The sequence below is a fragment of the Ambystoma mexicanum genome, chromosome 10 (genome assembly GCF_040938575.1).
Source record: "Ambystoma mexicanum isolate Mex_15411 chromosome 10, UKY_AmexF1_1, whole genome shotgun sequence".
Classification (NCBI taxonomy): domain Eukaryota; kingdom Metazoa; phylum Chordata; class Amphibia; order Caudata; family Ambystomatidae; genus Ambystoma; species Ambystoma mexicanum.
Window position 1 is genome coordinate 89,838,845 of NC_090932.1, and position 20,088 is coordinate 89,858,932.

A 20,088-nucleotide genomic window follows, 5' to 3' on the forward strand; every position below is an offset into this window, starting at 1 on the left:
CACCTCTGTGTAAGGTCTGTCTCAGTCACGATAGTCACGGCAATCACGGAGATTCACCTCTGTGTAAGGTATATCTCAGTCACGACAGTCACGGCAATCACGGGAAGGTCTATCTCAGTCACGACAGTCACGGCAATCACAGAGATTCACCTCTGTGAAAGGTCTATCTCAGTCACGGCAATCACGGAGATTCACCTCTGTGTAAGGTCTATCTCAGTCACGACAGTCACGGCAATCACGGGAAGGTCTATCTCAGTCACGGCAATCACGGAGATTCACCTCTGCGAAAGGTCTATTTCAGTCACGACAGTCACGGCAATCACAGAGATTCACCTCTGTGAAAGGTCTATCTCAATCACAACAGTCACAGCAATCACAGAGATTCACCTCTGTGTAAGGTCTATCTCAATCACGACAGTCACGGCAATCACGGAGATTCACCTCTGTGAAAGGTCTATCTCAGTCACGACAGTCATGGCAATCATGGAGATTCACCTCTGTGAAAGGTCTATCTCAGTCACGACAGTCATGGCAATCACGGAGATTCACCTCTGTGAAAGGTCTATCAAAGTGACGCAATCACAGAGATTCACCACTGTGTAAGGTCTATCTCAGTCACGACAGTCATGGCAATCACGGAGATTCACCTCTGTGAAAGGTCTATCTCAGTCATGGCAATCACAGTGATTCACCTCTGTGAAAGGTCTATTATAGTCACGACAGTCACGGCAATCACGGAGATTCACCTCTGTGAAAGGTCTATCAAAGTCACGGCAATCACAGAGATTCTCCTCTATGTAAGATCTATCTCAGTCACGACAATTACGGCAATCACAGAGATTCACCTTTGTGAAAGGTCTATCTCAATCACGACAGTCACGGCAATCACAGAGATTCACCTCTGTGAAAGGTCTATCTCAGTCACGGCAATCACGGAGATTCACCTCTGTGTAAGGTCTGTCTCAGTCACGATAGTCACGGCAATCACGGAGATTCACCTCTGTGTAAGGTCTATCTCAGTCACGACAGTCACGGCAATCACGGGAAGGTCTATCTCAGTCACGGCAATCACAGAGATTCACCTCTGTGAAAGGTCTATCTCAGTCACGGCAATCACGGAGATTCACCTCTGTGTAAGGTCTATCTCAGTCACGATAGTCACGGCAATCACGGAGATTCACCTCTGTGTAAGGTCTATCTCAGTCACGACAGTCACGGCAATCACAGGAAGGTCTATCTCAGTCACGACAGTCACGGCAATCACAGAGATTCACCTCTGTGAAAGGTCTATTTCAGTCACGACAGTCACGGCAATCACAGAGATTCACCTCTGTGAAAGGTCTATTTCAGTCACGACAGTCACGGCAATCACGGAGATTCACCTGTGTGAAAGGTCTATGTCAGTCAAGGCAATCACGGAGATTCACCTCTTTGAAAGGTCTATGTCAGTCACGGCAATCACGGAGATTCACCTCTGTGTAAGGTCTATCTCAGTCACGACAGTCACGGCAATCACGGAGATTCACCTCTGTGAAAGGTCTATGTCAGTCACGGCAATCACAGAGATTCACCTCTGTGAAAGGTCTATGTCAGTCACGGCAATCACGGAGATTCACCTCTGTGAAAGGTCTATGTCAGTCACGGCAATCACGGAGATTCACCTCTGTGAAAGGTCTATGCCAGTCACGGCAATCACAGAGATTCACCTCTGTGAAAGGTCTATGCCAGTCACGGCAATCACGGAGATTCACCTCTGTGAAAGGTCTATGTCAGTCACGGCAATCACGGAGATTCACCTCTATGTAAGGTCTATCTCAGTCACTACAGTCACGGCAATCACGGAGATTCACCTCTGTGAAAGGTCTATGTCAGTCACGGCAATCACGGAGATTCACCTCTGTGAAAGGTCTATGTCAGTCACGGCAATCACAGAGATTCACCTCTGTGAAAGGTCTAGGTCAGTCACGGCAATCACGGAGATTCACATCACGGAGATTCACCTCTGTGAAAGGTCTATGTCAGTCACGGCAATCACGGAGATTCACCTCTGTGAAAGGTCTATGTCAGTCACGGCAATCACAGAGATTCACCTCTGTGAAAGGTCTATGTCAGTTACGGCAATCACGGAGATTCACCTCTGTGAAAGGTCTATGCCAGTCACGGCAATCTTTCAGAGAGGGAAGTGGATGATGTGTACTTTCTCTTTGACCGCTGGAGCATTGGACTTCTGGCAAGGACTTTAGGCGTTGATTAACTCGAAATAGAGAATATTAGAAATGTTTATATTAGAAGCTGCTGTTTTGATACATTTTTAGAACAATATAATTTTATGAGCACAGATATTTGGTGGCCAATGATTTTTAGTGGTCACTATTTGAGTTTGTATGTAGCTACAATAGAACTTTTGAAGCAATTGTTTATGTAAGAAAGACTTAAGATGTTAAATTACATGTGTTCCCTTTGTCTTAACTGAATAGTTTACATAATCGTACATTACTTTCTTTCTCCTTTATCTTTTTTACTTTGACATAGAAAGTGATGTATGAAATGCAATTTTAATTTGAATTGAGAACATTGTTGTTGAAATGTTTTCATGAAACTGCATTGTGTTTTCTTTTGTAATAGCTCAAGGCTTGCTTGATGCAAGATAAAAGTTTACATACATTTTTTTTTTGATGTATTCATTTAGGTATGACTTCAGACACTGCTAAACGGAATATAATTATAATTGTTACTGTCGCAAACATCTTTAAAATGAATTTGTTTGTATTTCATGGAAAAGTGCAGGATAGGAAAGCCAGGATGCAAATGGCTATCACGGGTGCGTACATGGTGGGCCAACCGCAGAGACCCTTTCTTTCGAGTGGGCCTGACTTGGCTCGAGCTGGCAGGCTGGCGGGATGGCAGGCAGTTACCAGCCATTAATGCAGCCCGACTCGGGGCGATTGCTATTTTCACTAGTCCAAACTGTTACCTTTAACAATGCTTATTGTTAACATAACTTCAGTGCAAGGAATCGATGTCAGGAGGCACATATTGGTTATAAATCAAGTGGGTAAAGGCGCACCAATCTGCTTACAGATAATACCAGCAGACACTGTACAGCACAACGTTTGATGTTACGGCTTCATAGAGCTAGCTCAACTAGTTCCTAGGAGGATGTGTTTTGGGCAGGGAGGGGCAGGTGGTGGGTGGGCGAGAATGGCCAAAGGCATTAACATTGCCATGGGCAGTCAATGGGTGGGTACATGACCAAACAACACTCACAGGTTGTCTGCCCCTCCTCACATGTTATGTTCCTCTTAGATGTACTCCAACAAAAGTTATGTTGCCTTATTGATGGCACTTGAATGCCACCGAAAGCCACAAATATAATGAAGGAAATGTGGAACAACAGAACCGAGAGAGCACTACAAAATGCATAACAATGTTTGTTTCTTCAAATTCAAAGCAAAACCACAGGTCTTGTTTCATGATTTCCTGGTTCTTCCAGGATTGGTAGTAGAGAAGATTTATCATCTTTATTGGAAATCTTAGATGGTCCATTAGAAGCCTTAATGTACTCTTTAAACTGCGCACTCCTCCGGGACTAGTGCAGCCAGAACTGTGGCTCACTGAGGCTTTCGCCGCAGCGCTGCACCTCTCCAGGCCCATGATACGCAGAACGGTGGCTCACTGAGGCGTTTGCTGCAATGCTCCACCTCTACAGGCCCATGATATCAGAACTGTGGCTCACTGAGGCTTTTGCTGCAATGCTGCACCTCTCCAGGCCCATGATACGCAGAACGGTGGCTCAATGAGGAGTTTTCTGCAATGCTGCACGTCTCCAGGCCCAGGATACGCAGAACGGTGGCTCACTGAGGCTTTTACCGCAATGCTGCACCTATCCAGGCCCATGATACGCAGAACGGTGGCTCACTGAGGCTTTCGCCGCAGTGCTGCACCTCTCCAGGCCGATGATACGCAGAACGGTGGCTCACTGAGGAGTTTGCTGCAATGCTTCACCTCTACAGGCCCATAATATCAGAACTGTGACTCACTGAGGCTTTTGCTGCAATGCTGCACCTCTCCAGGCCCATGATACGCAGAACGGTGGCTCAATGAGGAGTTTTCTGCAATGCTGCACGTCTCCAGGCCCAGGATACGCAGAATGGTGGCTCACTGAGGCTTTTACCGCAATGCTGCACCTATCCAGGCCCATGATACGCAGAACGGTGGCTCACTGAGGCTTTCGCTGCAGTGCTGCACCTCTCCAGGCCCATGATACGCAGAACGGTGGCTCACTGAGGAGTTTGCTGCAATGCTCCACCTCTACAGGCCCATAATATCAGAACTGTGGCTCACTGAGGCTTTTGCTGCAATGCTGCACGTCTCCAGGCCCAGGATATGCAGAATGGTGGCTCACTGAGGCTTTTGACGCAATGCTGCACATCTCCAGGCCCAGCATGTGCAGAACTGTGTCTCACTGAGGCGTTTGCTGCAATGCTGCACCTCTACAGGCCCATGATATCAGAACTGTGGCTCACTGAGGCCTTTGACGCAATGCTGCAGGTCTCCAGGCCCAGCATGTGCAGAACTGTGTCTCACTGAGGCGTCTGCTGCAATGCTGCACCTCTACAGGCCCATGATATCAGAACTGTGGCTCACTGAGGCTTTTGCTGCAATGCTGCACCTCTCCAGGCCCATGATACACAGAACGGTGGCTCACTGAGGCGTTTGCTGCAATGCTGCACCTCTACAGGCCCATGATATCAGAACTGTGGCTCACTGAGGCTTTTGCTGCTATGCTGCACATCTCCAGGCCCAGGATACGCAGAACGGTGGCTCACTGAGGCTTTCGCCGCAATGCTGCACGTCTCCAGGCCCAGGATGTGCAGAACTGTGGCTCACTGAGGCTTTCGCCACAATGCTGCACGTCTCCAGGCCCAGGATGCACAGAACTGTGGCTCACTAAGGCTTTCTCTGCAATGCTGCATGTCTCCAGGCCCAGGATACTCAGAACTGTGGATAACTGAGGCTTTTGCTGCAATGCTGCACGTCTCCAGGCCCAGGATGTGCAGAACTGTGGCTCAACGAGGCTTTCTCCGCAATGCTGCACGTCTACAGGCCCAGGCTACGCAAAACTGTGACTCACTGAGGCTTTCTCTGCAATGCTGCACGTCTCCAGGCCGGGGCTACGCAGAACTGTGACTCACTGAGGCTTTCTCTGCAATGCTGCACGTCTCCAGGCCCAGGATACGCAGAACTGTGTCTCACTGAGGCTTTCTCTGCAATGCTGCACGTCTCCAGGCCCAGGATACGCAGAACTGTGTCTCAGGTGCTGGTCGAATTCAGCAGGTGTCCTTCGCATCCACTATCGACCTCGGTTTCTGGGACGGTTCAAAGTGTCCTCAGCATACTGGGAGTTTGAGGATTTCTGGGCCCAAAGGCTTGTCCATAGGTCATAGAATCTTGACTAGTGGTCTTCCATTCCATTGTCAATCATTAAAAAGATTGATGGGAAAGTGTGGTGTGGTCCTGACGTTTTAACTCTAGCTCCACTCCTTCGCAGAAAGCGCCTAGTAGCGTCGTGGGATCCATGATTCCCTGCTATTCCTCAATGCCTATTGGTGGGAATTCCAGGTTACCACTTGCAAATGGTTCTGCTGGATCTAGTTGAGATCTTTGGGTTTCGAAAAACAAGGGAAACCTTCCTGGTTGAACAGAAATGGCCACTTGAACCATTTGACACTAATGACCTTTTCAGGATGCAACTGGAATTTTCTACACTACAGTTCATTAGATTTTCAAAAACCCATGTGCTGGAAACTTGATGCAGTAGAGGCCACTGGTAGGTGTAGAGCTGAGTAAGATCCCCTCCCCAATGTCCCCCCCACCCCCAGAGCTAGTAATAATGAAGTGATAAACGTGGCGGAGGGCCGATCCTGCCGTTAACAGCCCGCCGCCCAAGTCAAAGTCCCATAACGTGGGCAGTTCTTGTGTTAATGGCAGGGACGGCCTGCTGTCCGGGGGAAAATGGCCATTAGCACCCTCAAAGAACACACGTGGGTGCTAAGGGTGCTTCTGAATAACAAACAAAAGAAACCAATCCTGTGTGGTGATCCCTCATTCAGCGCTGCAGTTGTGAAGTCCGTTTTTCATGTTTATGATGACTTATCATGAACCAAATTGGACTTGAGAAATACCGAGCATCTGAAGTGATCACCACCCAAGCTTGTATTGTATTTTCATTATTTTGGATAGAGCGCTTAACACTTGCATGGGAGCTGTGGGCGCTAAGGTGGTTTGTGGCAACAGAGCAGCGCAGGGTTGTTGCTAGGTCTGGAAAAGATCCGGGGATACACTAATGTCGGGACTGTCAGGACTCGGGGCTAGCTAGCTTTTTGGTTGTAGCCCCTGAGCTTCTATCCGGTACTTTAGCCAATAGACCCAGGTTTATAGCCCCCTCAGCCGCCCCCTAGCAACGCTTCTGGCTGAGCAGGGGACAGGGGAAGGGGGGCGAATTTCAGGCTGAGATGTAATCAGGTTGCTTGGAATGCAGACTTGCACCTTTAAATACAGCCCACGTTCTGAGCACCCTGATTGGTTAGCGTCCCCCGACAGGGTGCTAATGTTAAGTGAGACATACGAGAACTGGTAAACGTTTGGTCCGCTTGCACTCGGAACCACTTGTTTCAGATGTGTGGTTCTGGGTTCCCATGTAAGTGAATGGCAGCCAGTGTTCCTCCAGGGTTTCTGTTTCAGGTCAGAGCATAATGTCAATTTCCAGGCAACAGGGACACGCGGAGGCGTGTCCAAGGTCTCGTCATCTTTTTGTTTGGCAGAGAGCATCACAAACCGCTCATATTCCGCGTTGGCAAGGGGCAGAAAGTACGCTTGTAGGGCAGCCTTTGCTTGATCATAAGTTCCATTCCCTTGTGGCAGAGATTCAAAAGTCTCCTGGACAGATGGCCCTGCCGAGTATAGCATCGTAGCCAGCCTGGTGTCGTCATCAACCACCTGGGCAGCCCTGAAGTACATGTCCAGGCGGTCCACCCACCTTCTCCACCTGGGCCCCAAGCTGGAGGTCGGGCCCGACACATCAAATTCGGGGATGGGCTGCAGAGCAGCATGGGCACATACCTGGGCCATGACAGGTGCGGCTTGTTGAATGCCAGGTGGTGCAGCTGGTTGTATTTGGGGTTGAAGAGCCGGAACCGCTGCCTGACCACCTGCTGGTTGCTGCATTGGAAGCTGTCGGCCCTGCGGGGCTGCTGGGGCATGAGGAAGTAGCTGCGCCGCCGCACCGTGTGCACCGTCCTGGTCCTCGGTGTCACTCATGAGTTTGAGCGCACAGGCACTCCCAGAACGTTGACCAGGAGCAGCAACTCAAACACCCAGTCCAAAATGACTTTCAGCATGGACCACCTCTGGATACAGACACCTGCAGCAGACCTCTGTGATGATGAAGAGGATGAAGGCTGGTGAGGCCACCAGGATGATGATGAAGGGGATGAAAAAAGCACCCTGCCTTTAGTTGTTCCAAAAATTGTGCCAAGGACAAATAGGCTCTGTAGGCCCAGCCAAGATGGGCCTTCTCCCTGCTTCCACTCGACGTAGCAAACCCAAAATTGAGTATATGCACTCTTCAGGCATAACCTCGTGTATGTGTAGCCATCAGCTACCAGGATCTCCATAAATTGGGCCTGGTGTCGCTTCAGGGCTCAAGCCGGAGCCTCCCGAAGTCCCACAGCCTGTTGCACAAAATGGCCGCCAGCCGCATGGGCATCGCACTACCCGCGGCGTGAAACGAAGTTCGTGTTCCGACCTCGTTTGGGTGAAAAATTGTTCCTGTAATCACCGCCGGGCCCGGGCATCGTTTCCCCCACTTGTCGCCACTGTAGGAGGTGACTGGTGCCCCCCGCGCGCATCTCCGCAAGCCCCGGCACCAAGAACGGAGACCACACGTCTGTCTTGGTTCGGGCTTCCCGGTCGCACTGACGCGGCCGGGAAACACCCCGTTTATTTGTACTGCACGCGACGGCAGGCAACATCACGCCGTCGCGTGCGCGCCCGTCATCGGGCAGCGCCACACTAGATAACAGACCTGCCTCTGGTTAGAGAGTTGAGCTGCTCAGTGATTTTCAAAGATAGCTCAGTAGAGCCCAACCCTTAGCCTGGCTCTTGAGGGCCATCAACAGGTTACGCCGAATCCCCCAAAAGAATAACAGAGCGTTGCACAAAATCTCCCGTAGGCACCCCAAGACTATGACCGCTGTGTTTGCCTCTGCCATGCTGAAAGCCCCCATTTCAGTGCCCACTACTTTGCAGATGGAAACAGTCTTTTCCTCGAGGTCAAAGGACAAAAAAAACCCCAGCAAAAACAAACAAATAGAAGCAGGGAATTGGGAAATGTACGTGGAGACATGGATGAAAGTGCAGGGGTGCGTCCCGCTTTCTTTAATAAAGTAAAGGGCGCCACTGGTGAAGAGGCCACAGGCGAGAAGATCAATATCAGTTCACGTGCATCACCTGAAGCGTCACTGCGCGTGGCGGCAAGGATTCGAGCGGGACCGCGTAGCTGCACGTGTCCCTTTGACTCGAGCAGCCCTGCCCTCATGAAAGCTCTGCCTGCAGTGCTGGCCTCTGGCAGCGTGACTGACGTCTGCAAGAGATCAACGGGCCACGCCTCTCTGCCCCTTCTGCAGAAGTGGCTTAAAGGGACAGTGGAGGCTTTGGTGGGCTGAAAGAGCGCCGCGCATGGCGCCACACAGGAGTGTTGCTAGGACTGTCAGGAGTCGGGGCTAGCTACCCTAAGCTTCTATTTGGGGCTACAACCAAAAGACCCGGGCTATAGCCCCCTCAGCCTCCCCCCCCCCAGCAACACATCACCCCAGCAGTGGCAATCAGGCTGCAAATCATTATATTGCATGTAACAGTGCCATAGCAACCTACAGTCACATTTCACAATATGACATTCGACCAATCGTAAGACGTGTTCAAAGTACCCCTACAGGGGATGTAGAAAGCATTGTCCGAGCTGCATAGATGAATTGAGCCGTGTGTAAGGCCCTGGCGGGCATCACAAGTTATCTGAAGGGGGGCATCAGAGAGTCCGCACAGTGTTCTTTACCCCAGCCGCAGCCAGGAAGGGCAGGTAGACCAGCGGCCTGGAGGGTGATGGGGAAAGTCCTGATGTGAGGAAGACATACAGGGTCTTAGCCCAGAGAGGGGAGGGATTTTTTAGGAATGGGTTTGAGGTGTTCTTTGGTCCCTGTCTGCTGGAGAAGGGCAGGCTGCACTCTTTTTCAAGCTAAGGAGTAAGGACATTTCATGGCATTGGTCTACTATCCCTCATGAAAAGTAGAGAGAGAAGGAGAGAGAGAGAGGGGGAGAGGGAGAGAGAGAGAGAAAGGAAAGAGAAGAGGGAGGGAGAGGAGGGAGAGTGGCGAGAGAGAAAGAGGAAGAGAGAGAGAGAGGAGAGAGGATATAGAGTAGAGAAAGAGGAAAAGAGACAGGAGAGAGAGGGAGAAAGAGAGAGAGAGGGAGAGAGAGAGGGAGAGAAAGATAAAGAGTGGCAGAAGAGGGAGGGAGAGAGAGAGGGGTGGAGAAGGGTGGAGGGAGAGAGCAAGGGGGGAGAGAAAGAGGGAGAGAGAGAGCGAAAGAGAGTGACAGAAGGGGGAGGGGAGAGGAGAGAGACGGTCCGAGTTAGACTGTGCAAAGCCTCTGGAGGGATTTTGGGCCCAGGGTAGTCAGGAGAAATGCCAGAATGCCCAGGACATGGTCCTGCCTGACCCACGCTTTGGTGGTCTGGCAACCTCTGCTTATAAACAGAATAGTTCGAAAGTATGAGCGGAATTCATGAGTAACCCCTGTGTTCTATGGCCGGTCCGCTTTGGTTCTGGCCCCCTAGAGGTACGAATGCAGATGTGACACATCCTAACCCATTACGTCTTGCACGCAAAGCTCCTGTCTCAGGGCTACACATGTGGCAATCTCTGCCGTCCTTTCTCAATCCTAGTGCACCCCCATAACCTCCACAGGGATCCGAATGCGGCCGAGTCTGACCTGTGATTAAACCCCCCAGGGAGGTTGTTATGCGACTGAGCGTGCGGCCTAGGGTGACCAGATTTTCAAAATAAAAACCCAGGACAGGACAGGCCACCGACATAGAAGTAGGACTACCATTTTGCGGGTCACTGACACAAAAGTAGGACTACATATCGTAGCACTGATAAAGACAAAAGAGGGACTACAAACATAGCACTTATGACATTGAAGTTTGGGGGCAGCCACAGCAGATCAAATGCTGGATTAATGTACACATACCTGTGAAACCACTATGTGGCACGGTTTTCTGTTTTTAGAGTGAATTCTTGGGCATCCACCTGTACAGGTAGAGCACTGCAGTGGACTGGGGTTATTGTCAACCCAACAATATTTCGCTGTGAGATTAAAGCAAGCATTTTCACCATTATACACACTTTATGAAGACTGCTGGCCCCCGTGCATCATAGAATGGCACAAAAGTAATGCACCCCACATGCGTATGGCAAACTTTATTGTGGAATTATTCACCCGAAAAGGTTTTTGGTGATGAAAAGAACTATGCCTTTATTGCAAAGAATGAAAACAGTGAAGATTGAAAACAGTGAAGATAAAAAGCAAGAGAATTGCTGTACACATTTTATTACTATTCTGAGTACTTTGCTGATGAATGAATTCTTTGTAGCACCAATTTGTCTTTCTGTAGCCTGCTATGGAACTCAGAGCAGCTCAGGCTGAAATTAACCCTAGTAACCAATATGGATTTCAAAGTCTCAATGTCCATTCGGTTTCGTTCATTGGTCCATGTATTGTTCATAATTGAAAAGATTCTTTCCACTGGCGCATTTGTGCCGGGCAAGCACAAGACAAACTGGACCATCATGCTCAAGTTTTTCATTGTTATGTTCTGCTGTGAAAAATAGGTGAAAACCTCCACCCACCATTCATCTGCAGACTTTTTTTGCTCGTTCCACTGGGCGAGCCTGCAAGCTGTGTAATTACACACAAAGCTCAGCTCATCAAAAAGCTCTGTGTCATCGAGTTTGGGCCTTCCTGATGTAGACTGCACAAATTGTAGGGAGCCCTCTAGATCTCCCCAAACAGGGACATTGTTTAGGAGGACCCAGGAAAAAACGTTCAGTTCTGTGAAGTGAGCGCCCCATTCTTCTAGGTACTTTACACAGCAGTCATAAAAAGAGTACACATATTCGTTGAATTGGGTTTCATTTAGTTGTCCTTGTTCACCGAGGTCATTTAGGAGGCCTTTTACTTTGTTACTCAGAAAACATGCATCACGCCGCCCTATCATTTTCTCCTTCAGCCTCATAAACCTTTGGCCAACATCAATAGCATTTGAGTTTTGCTTTTCAAGAACCTTAATCGTATCATTAAACAGGACTAGCTGGTTCTGCAGGAAACAGAGCCACTCCTCACCAATAGGGTTCTGCAAAAACTAGGTAATGGCTGTAGGTGTTTTTTCCTGTGAGAAAAAGAATGACTTCAGGGCTGGGTACAGTTGGAGCACCCTGTCAAGAGCTGGCAATAGGGACAGCCAGCGTGTGTTACTGGCGCCAAGAAGGCTCTGGTAGTCTATCTCCACAAATTCACAAAATTCCTTTAATTGTTCTGTTCTAACAGTATAGATGTGGAAGTATTTATACACTTTCAATATGAAGGATTCTATATCCAAGGGGAGCCCATCAGCAGCAGTTTGCACTGCATTGTGCACAATGTGTGCTGCACACCCCACACCAATTAGTTTATTTTCAGGGATTGCCTCCTTCAACTTACAAAAAACATTGTTTTTCCCTGCTCTTGCTTTCCCACCAAAGTTTGTGTTTGTGTTATGCGCACAAAAGGCAATTACCTTTTCCCTTAGATTGTTTTTCTCCAGGGCTTGAAGCAGTTCCCCGAATAATATTAATGAGGTTTCCCCAGGGACCGAGGTGAACTCCAAAATCTTAACTTTCACCCCCTCAAGGTTCTGGAAATATCGGAGTACAATTGGGATGAGCTTCACCTCTTTTCTGTTTGAAGCATCAACCGAAACTGATAGACAGGTAACATTACTCAAATCACGCTGGAGATCCTCCATAGCTAAAGGCGCCAGCACTTTGGATTCTAATGCTTCTGCTTTTGTACGGGCACAGGTACATTTCTCATCATACAATTTCCTTATCAATGAGGATGTGCAGTCCATTGATCTAAAGCTGTGGTTGTGCTTTGCAAGGTGATAGGCAAACGTGCCCTCAGCAGCAGCCCTACTGAGGTCTGTGTCCCCAGGATCAGCCTTCCCAAAAAACTGTGTGATATTGCTGCTGCTGGCTGCAGATAACCAAAATTTGTGCTTTTTGGTTTGCCCGTGCTCCATAATATCTCTTTTTCCACCATGGGCAATAGAAAAAGAGCATCTGCAGTGCTTGCAATACACTTCACTGTCACTCCTGGCAACCTTACTCAGGAAAGGGAATGACGTTTGCATCTCCTCAGTGGCGGTACATCTCCTCTAGGGCATCTTTGGTAGCTACCTAGCTAGTGTTTCTAGATAAAGCTTGAAGAAAAAAGTAATGTCAGTCATTGTGATATGGTGAACTACGTCTCACGCAACAACAACAAAAATATTTTGATGACTGAACTACGGTTGTAGTACTATACCTGGAAAGTCAATAAATCCTCAAATTTGTTTGTGACTTATACAGGTGCAACAAAGGGCACAGCATTGGCATTTGCCAAAAAAACAAAATGAGAGTAGAGTGGTGCCTGAATTGCAGGAGGGAACTGGGCAAGCATTTACAGGCAAGCATAAAGCCTACACAGGCTATCTTCATATAAACAAAAAATGTTGAGGACAGAAGGCAGGGGGTTTGTTCTGTCCCAGAGGCAGGAGTGGCTGAGTTTAGAAATAAAAGCCACGCCACCATTGAAAGCATGTCCTTGCTGGCTGCACAATGCCCCCTGTTCCTGTTCCCATATAAGAACACTCAGGTTGTAGTTGCCTCCTAGCACCAGTAAAATGTTACATGTCAAGGAAAGCTTGCCTTGTGGGTTGCACAAATGCTCCCCATGTAAGAACATTAATCATGTTACCTTTGACACCTGTAAACAAATGCCATATGTCCCCCTCTGAGAACACATATGTTGGCTTTACTCTTAATGCGAGCACAAAATTCCATGCCATAGTACAAACCAGCCAGCCCCATTGTAGTGCCCTCCATGTAATAACACTCAGCACGTTGGCTTGCATAACAATTACATCACAGGAAAACACAAGACATATTGTTGGCACCACAGGAGCATTCTAATATACACAACCCATCAAACAGCACAACATGGAAACTGTAACTAAGTTTTGTGCAAGTAACAGCGCTGCAATGGCCAAGGCCTGTCTGCGCGCTTTACAAATGTGAAAATAAATCATACAAATAAATAAGTAGGGATGGCAAGTATTCTTAAAGAACATGTACACAGGAACTGCTCGGCTACCAGATGGATGCAAAATGAGTAACCTGCAAATCACATTTCATTTCCTTACCTGTTGGATATTGCAGGACGATGTGGGTGTGCTGCAGCAGGGATGAGGGTCACAAACGAGCTGGATGCAAGAGGATCGACTGATGTGAAGCTGGTGGCGTGAAGGGATGCGCTGCAGGCTGGAGCAGGAAGCAGGTCCACGAGAATAATGCTCTTCGAACGCTCAGGCGATGGAATCCAGACAGCAGTCATGAAGGAAAAGAAAACGAATGCTGCTAGAAACTCAAAGTCCCACTCACGGAAGAAGATAGAAGGATGATGCTGCGACAGCCATGGAAGAAAAAGAATGAAGTGCGCTTGTTCTTCTTCTTGCTGATAGATTTTTATCCATCAGCGGTGATTTTTTGGATACCGAGGCTTGAGCCTCATTACTCCATCTTCTCGGGTTGAGTGTGTAGTCGTGGGTTTGTATTCTTCTTGGTCTGTGTGGTCTTGTCACAGTAGGGCTGGTTTCACAGGGTCTTCGCAGTGATGGGCCGCGGGTAGCGGTCGAAGGGGTTTGCAGTGGTGGCAGTGAGTCTTCTGATCAGAGGGTTCGGGTTCTGATCCAGTTCTTGGCAGAAGTTCTTACTCAGTGGTCGAGGCTTTTATGTGTTGCCAGGGGTCCCATAACTTCCCCCAAACACGTTGCAAGTCGCGCTTCCTGCAACGTCACAAGCTGACGTTGCAGGAAGTCTCCAGGTCCTGGAGGGCCTCTATAGGCTGTGAGGCTGTGTTTCCGGCTTGTGCGGGGGCTTGGGTGCAGAGAAAGTGAAAGTATGAGCCTGCGCACTGCAGTGCAGGCTCATACTGCAGCGTCAGAGCGGTGTCGTCCGAAAATCGGGACACCAGACACCCGCACAGCAAAACCTCAGACGGGGTTTGAAAAAAAAAAAAAAACGGGACCCTGGGACCGGGGGTGATTTCCCCGGGCCTGTCCTGGGAAAACCCGGACGTCTGGTCACCCTAAGCCCCCCAGGCCTGAAGGAAAGGTGGGTCCCCTCCCTCTGAGATAGGATGTGCACTGCACGTTGGAATCCCCATGCTTCCCCCATGGGTGTGCTCAGAAAATACAGACCCCCCTCTGAGATGACATGAAGCATTCCTTGGGGGTGTGGGGAGGGAGGGGTGATGTATAAATATGCACCCTAGTTAAGCTGCAATGCCAGAGATCAATAGGCAGTGGTGTTGCTAGGTCTGGAAAAGATCCAGAGCTATGCTCATTTTGGGACTGTTTGGATCCCTGAGCTTCTATCCGGGGCTACAACCAAAAGACCTTGGGCTATAGCCCCCTCACCCTGCACCACCCCCCCACCTAGCAACGCCTCTGTCAATAGGCCTTTTGAATGATAGCTGCATAGGTGCTTGCGCGGTGGGGAGAGATGCACGCCATGCAAATAGTGCTTGAGAAAGTGCACGCGCAAAGCAAGAGCCTCTTACACTTTAACAGCAAGATAAAGAGGGGGGTCTATATTTATTTCAGCCACATGTGTTCAGAGATTTGACAGTGCACAACTGTGTTGAGTCAACATTATAGAGGACATGCAGAAATGCAAATTCTCGAACTGCTATTCATGGGTAGTTCTTTAAAACATATTTATTTTGGCGAAGACTATGAGGCAGATGGACATGCAGGGAGGCAAAGATGGAGAAGAAGAATGCAGGCCTGCAAGGGACTTCAAGGCGCTCTACAGCACCCTTTTGAGATTGCTGTCAGGTCGACCCTCCAATCCTCTGCACCCCAGACAGGATCCACTGCAACACATTGCAAGCTCCCTCATGTATGACTCCGTACCAGATGAAAGGCAGTCAGAGCCTACACAGCATTAACCCTCACAAGCAAGCATTGGCAAAGCCAATAGGTCTAGCTCTGCAAGTGTCGATGGCAAAATTATTATTTGCACCCGGGGAAAGGGACATTCTTCGGCCCGCTGTACGAGCCACCCGAGGCACTTCCCCGGGAGTCAGCATTTCTTTTTATATGGGGAGTCAGTGCCTCCCCACCTCCCATTCACCCCCCAAAACTAACAAACACCCCCTTCCTGCCCTCCCAATTTACCTGCGGGTCTGGAGCTTTGAGCTCCGGTCCCTGGATTCCTCTGAACCCGGCCATCACCATAGAAATGGCGGTGGCCCTCTTTTCATCCCGAATGAACCCCGAGGTGCGAATGACTTTCATGCCCCGGCGGGTGAACGGGCATGGATAGTAGCGGGCCACAGCCCTAGTCGAGTCCCAATGGTTCAGGCTGGCAGCCGTTACTGCCCATGTCCGCACCCCTCGGGCGCACGAAATCCATAAAGTAGATTTTTCTTGATGTCCACTGTTTCCACTTTATAATGTTTGCCAGACTCTCAAGCTAAGCTCCCTGTTTGCTCCTCAGCCTTACTTGTGTTTTAAATACTCTGGCCATCCCTCACCACGCGTGCTCCAGAAACCCGCCCGCCTTCATTTGCATACCCATGATTCCCTGCTGCTCGGATTAGACCCTGCTGTTTTCTTACTGTAAATCATTTTTCCTAGATGGATGACAAAGGGTTAAGTTGAGGGAGTCGAGCGGATAAACATGGTCACCCCGAGTTCGACATTTTTAAAAAATAGTGCAGAAAAATCTCGAGCAGCTTCAACAAAATGCATGGACACCGATCCCACCCCCGCAAGGATCTTTCTAAAACCTATTAGAAACAGTAGTAACACACGTGTAGATATGTTCATGGAGGGCTGCATGCACCTAACATGCCATCTATTATGGCCAGACTCTCCAAGGACTGGCCAAGCAAGACTTTTGCACATGATTTTGTTTTTTAATTAGAAATAAAAGAATCATATTGACGTGCACTTATCGTTTTGTTGCTATATTTTTTACCTTAAAATATATATAACATTTTATAAAAAATGCACAATGTTCAGAGATAAAAATGTAATGTTTCATTAAAAAAAAGATGAAACCATTACCGACTCAAGGTTGCAGTAGAGCACTTGGGGCCTATTGTCAACAGAAATAAATGCTATTGATATGAACCCCAAGCCTAGAATGTACTGCTGGCAATTATCTGCAAATTCAAAGTCTGCTTGTGTTAGAAGGATTGCACATATGGCTAAAGGGCAGTCACTCACAGAATGAGGCGAGGTAAGGGGCGATTAAAACACCACAGCCTGCCTCATGTCAAGCGCCTGAGTCTTGAGCCGGCCCTGCCGGAACAAACCCTCTCAGGCCTACGTGGTTGGTAGATGGTCTGGGAGGCATGAAGGCCATTTGCCGGATGGGCTGTTGGTAAGGATGGACCAGGTCCATGCGGCCCCCCACACGGTAAGAAAGGTTCCCATTGTGGGGGTGTCCAGAAATGAATTCACAGATATCTGGGTATTTTACCTATTTTTTTTTAAGATGATTCAAAGAGGGGAGGACCAAATACCTATTGGAAGTAAGAGCAGCGTCTGTAACATAACAGGGACACACGATATAAACAATGTCCGTGTCAGGCTAACTCAACATAGTGCTCGCCACTTCCTCGGTTTCGGGGTCTGTTCCCAGAGTGTCGTCGAGCTAGCCTTCAGAAGTCCCTGTCCTCTTCTGGTCGCCCTTGGCTAAAGCAAACAGCTGAAGGGAAAAGCCAACTGAAGAGACTTCAACACTTATTCGTTGAGTCCTGGTTGCTCCCCGGCAAACCCTATTCCAGAAACACCAACTTGTACTGTTCTGGCCAACATAAAGTCAAACCCTCTATAGAGGTTTCAGGATAGGATTTCCATTCTCTTGTCTTCAGGGTCTTTCCCGTTGCTCGTCGGATTACTCACGCTGTCTGCCCATAATCTTGTTCTTTGGGTCTTCTCTGCTGTGTGTCCTTTGGACCTGAGGTGTCGCAGCATTTTCAGTAGTCCTCTTGAAGTCTGTGGTCTTTCCCATTGGTTCCTTTACGAGGGAGCTTGGGGTTTACAGGCTTCTATTGACACCCCTCTCGGGGCTTCTGGTCAGGTCTGCCCCTCAAATGTTAGGGTTTCGCTGGATCCTCTGGGTCTCTCAGATACCTTTCACAGGGAGTTGCACTGTAGATATGGTCGTCAGAACTTGGGACCCTTTGATTTCCTTTGAACCTCTCGGTGTCCCTCTCTAGGTCAGTTCTTCACAGCATAGCGCCTGGAGACTGCCTGTGGGTGGTAGTGGTGCACGGTATACATCAACAGAGCATAACATAGCATACACTGTCCTGATTGTTTGTCTGGGGTCTTGGGGAGCCTTCTCTAGGTTTCTCGGGAGGTCTGTCTCTCTAACCTTGCGACTCTCAATATCTCTCTGGACCGTTTTCTGGGTCCTCCGCAGACTTGTTTCTCAGCACTTGGCACTCCCTGCTTTCTCTGGACCCTCGTACATTCATGTATGGTTAAAATGATGCTGGTACACATGCATTTTAACTCATCTAAACACATTTCCAGAAAATGCTGAAAATCCAGTTGTCTAATTGTAAATAAAAGTGTCCATGTCACCTTCAGTCAACTAATTAATGTCTCAATGTCATCATCTCATAATGTTAAATTAAAATTCCAAACCCGTGGATAGGTCTGTGTCTATATAGCGCCAAAATGTTGGTTTACTTAAAAACAAAAACAAAATGCAAAACTGTAAGTAAGACAGAGGGGGCCTGATCAAAGCCAAATGGTCTCAACCTGGCCTCTTTGGCAGCTCTTGCAGCCCGAGACCCTCCAGCTTCTGCCCCCTATGCCATAGAGTCCATAGTCTTCGTCACAGTCCCTTGCAATGCTGCATGTGTGTCCGGACACTTCTGTTCTCGCTTCTTTAGAATGATGTCTGGGGCTCTTATGGAGGTCCTAGGCTCTGCTCCAGAGAGGTGGCAGAATCGTAACCAATAAACCCGTGTTGCCATTATTAGCCTAGCAGAATCGTAGCAAATGACATTAAGTAAAGAAGCCTCTTCTCTGGCCAACTACAGAAGCTATTTTAAATCTAACAGAAATATATGTTTAAAAAATAATCCATCTGTGTATTCCCCATCAGTACCCGCCGAGGGTCAACGAGCTTGTAAAGAGCAAGCTCATTGGCCCTCGCCTGGGCCTTACCTGCCCCACAAGGCTCGGTGCACTACCGCGTCCCGGTGTTCTTTCCGTGAGTGGCCGCCATAGAAAGGGAGAAGAGACTACGTGTAATCCCTTCTCCCTGATCCCTGGGGGCCATTTATTTGGCTTTTTTTTCTCAAGTCAAGAAACAGAATCAGCGCCGTTTCTCAATCTCAACTCGAGAAACATTGCTATTAGTACCCTGGTACGACAATAGCAATATAACCAATGGTCGAAGTGTATGAAAAGACATAGTGGAACTATGTTCCCTACTGTCCTGCACCGCTCCCCACAAACCCCATCGCCACACACAGTACAAACCCCAAAACTCATGCCGCTGCTATTTAGGGGAACGTTCAGTGCAGTGCTCTGAAAGTGCAAGTTCCAACCTCTTCCTAGACATTTATTTTATAACAAAACCATTCCGGAACGGTTTCTTTTTTTAAAAAAGTATAGGAACAGTAAAACTTAATTAAAAGAAGTAGAGGAGCACCGCTCCTGACTGCTCCTGCCCACTTTTTCATTACTGGTCAGGTAATGCCCCTGGGGCTACGTTACAGCCCGAGCGAAGCAAGGGCTTCTAACTATAGCCCCGGGGAAATTACTCGACCGGTAATGCCCCCCTCTTCGGGACATATTGCCTTATTTAGTCTGGTCTGCAGCTCATAATTGTTGCCATGGCATTCTAAATGCGCACAGTCACGTTAGGCTGTTCTCAGTCAACGTATCATACATATCAGCCGGCGTTCTGCCTATTACATTATGGTGTATGGGCTTTGGACCGTCTTGCCTGGACTTCCTCTGAAAGAGGCCACTCAGGAAACATGGCCGATAGAAGACAGCACCTCAACAGGCGGGGTGTGCAGAGGCCACCGAAGAAGGAAGTCAAGGACGCCAGCAGGGGAGTGGGCAAGTGTTTTCTGAGGGGGCAGGGAATGGGGTGGCAGTGGCATTGTTGCTCTGGGTGGGCTGGGTGAAGAGTGGGGCATGGAGGTCAAGACACAGCAAGGAACTATGGGAGTTGGAGAGCTGGGGAAGAGTGGCATGGACATTTTGGGGGTGAAACACCTGATGGAGCCAGAAACCTACACTTTGGAGGCCGCTACAAGACGGTAAAAAGAAATGGGGGGTCATTACGACCCAGGCGTTAAGGGGTTAATGGCGCCGTAAAAGGTTGCGGTGCCGTTAACTCCTTAACGCCTTACTACGAGGTCCCTTTGCGGCTCCCGACTTTAACGGCTGGTCTGGACCAGCAGTTAAGGTAGGGACCCGCAAAGGGACCTTGAAGGTAATTACGGTACCGCAATTTGCGGTACCGTAATTACCGCCTTCCCCTTTCCCATTGAGCCCTATGGGGCAAAATGGGAATGGGGAAGGGCCAATGGTAAATGGGGAATTACCGGCCCGCCAACCTTGGAATGGGGTGGTAATTCCCCATTTCACCATGGCGGAATCGGTAAGTTACCGGCGTTAACCAACGC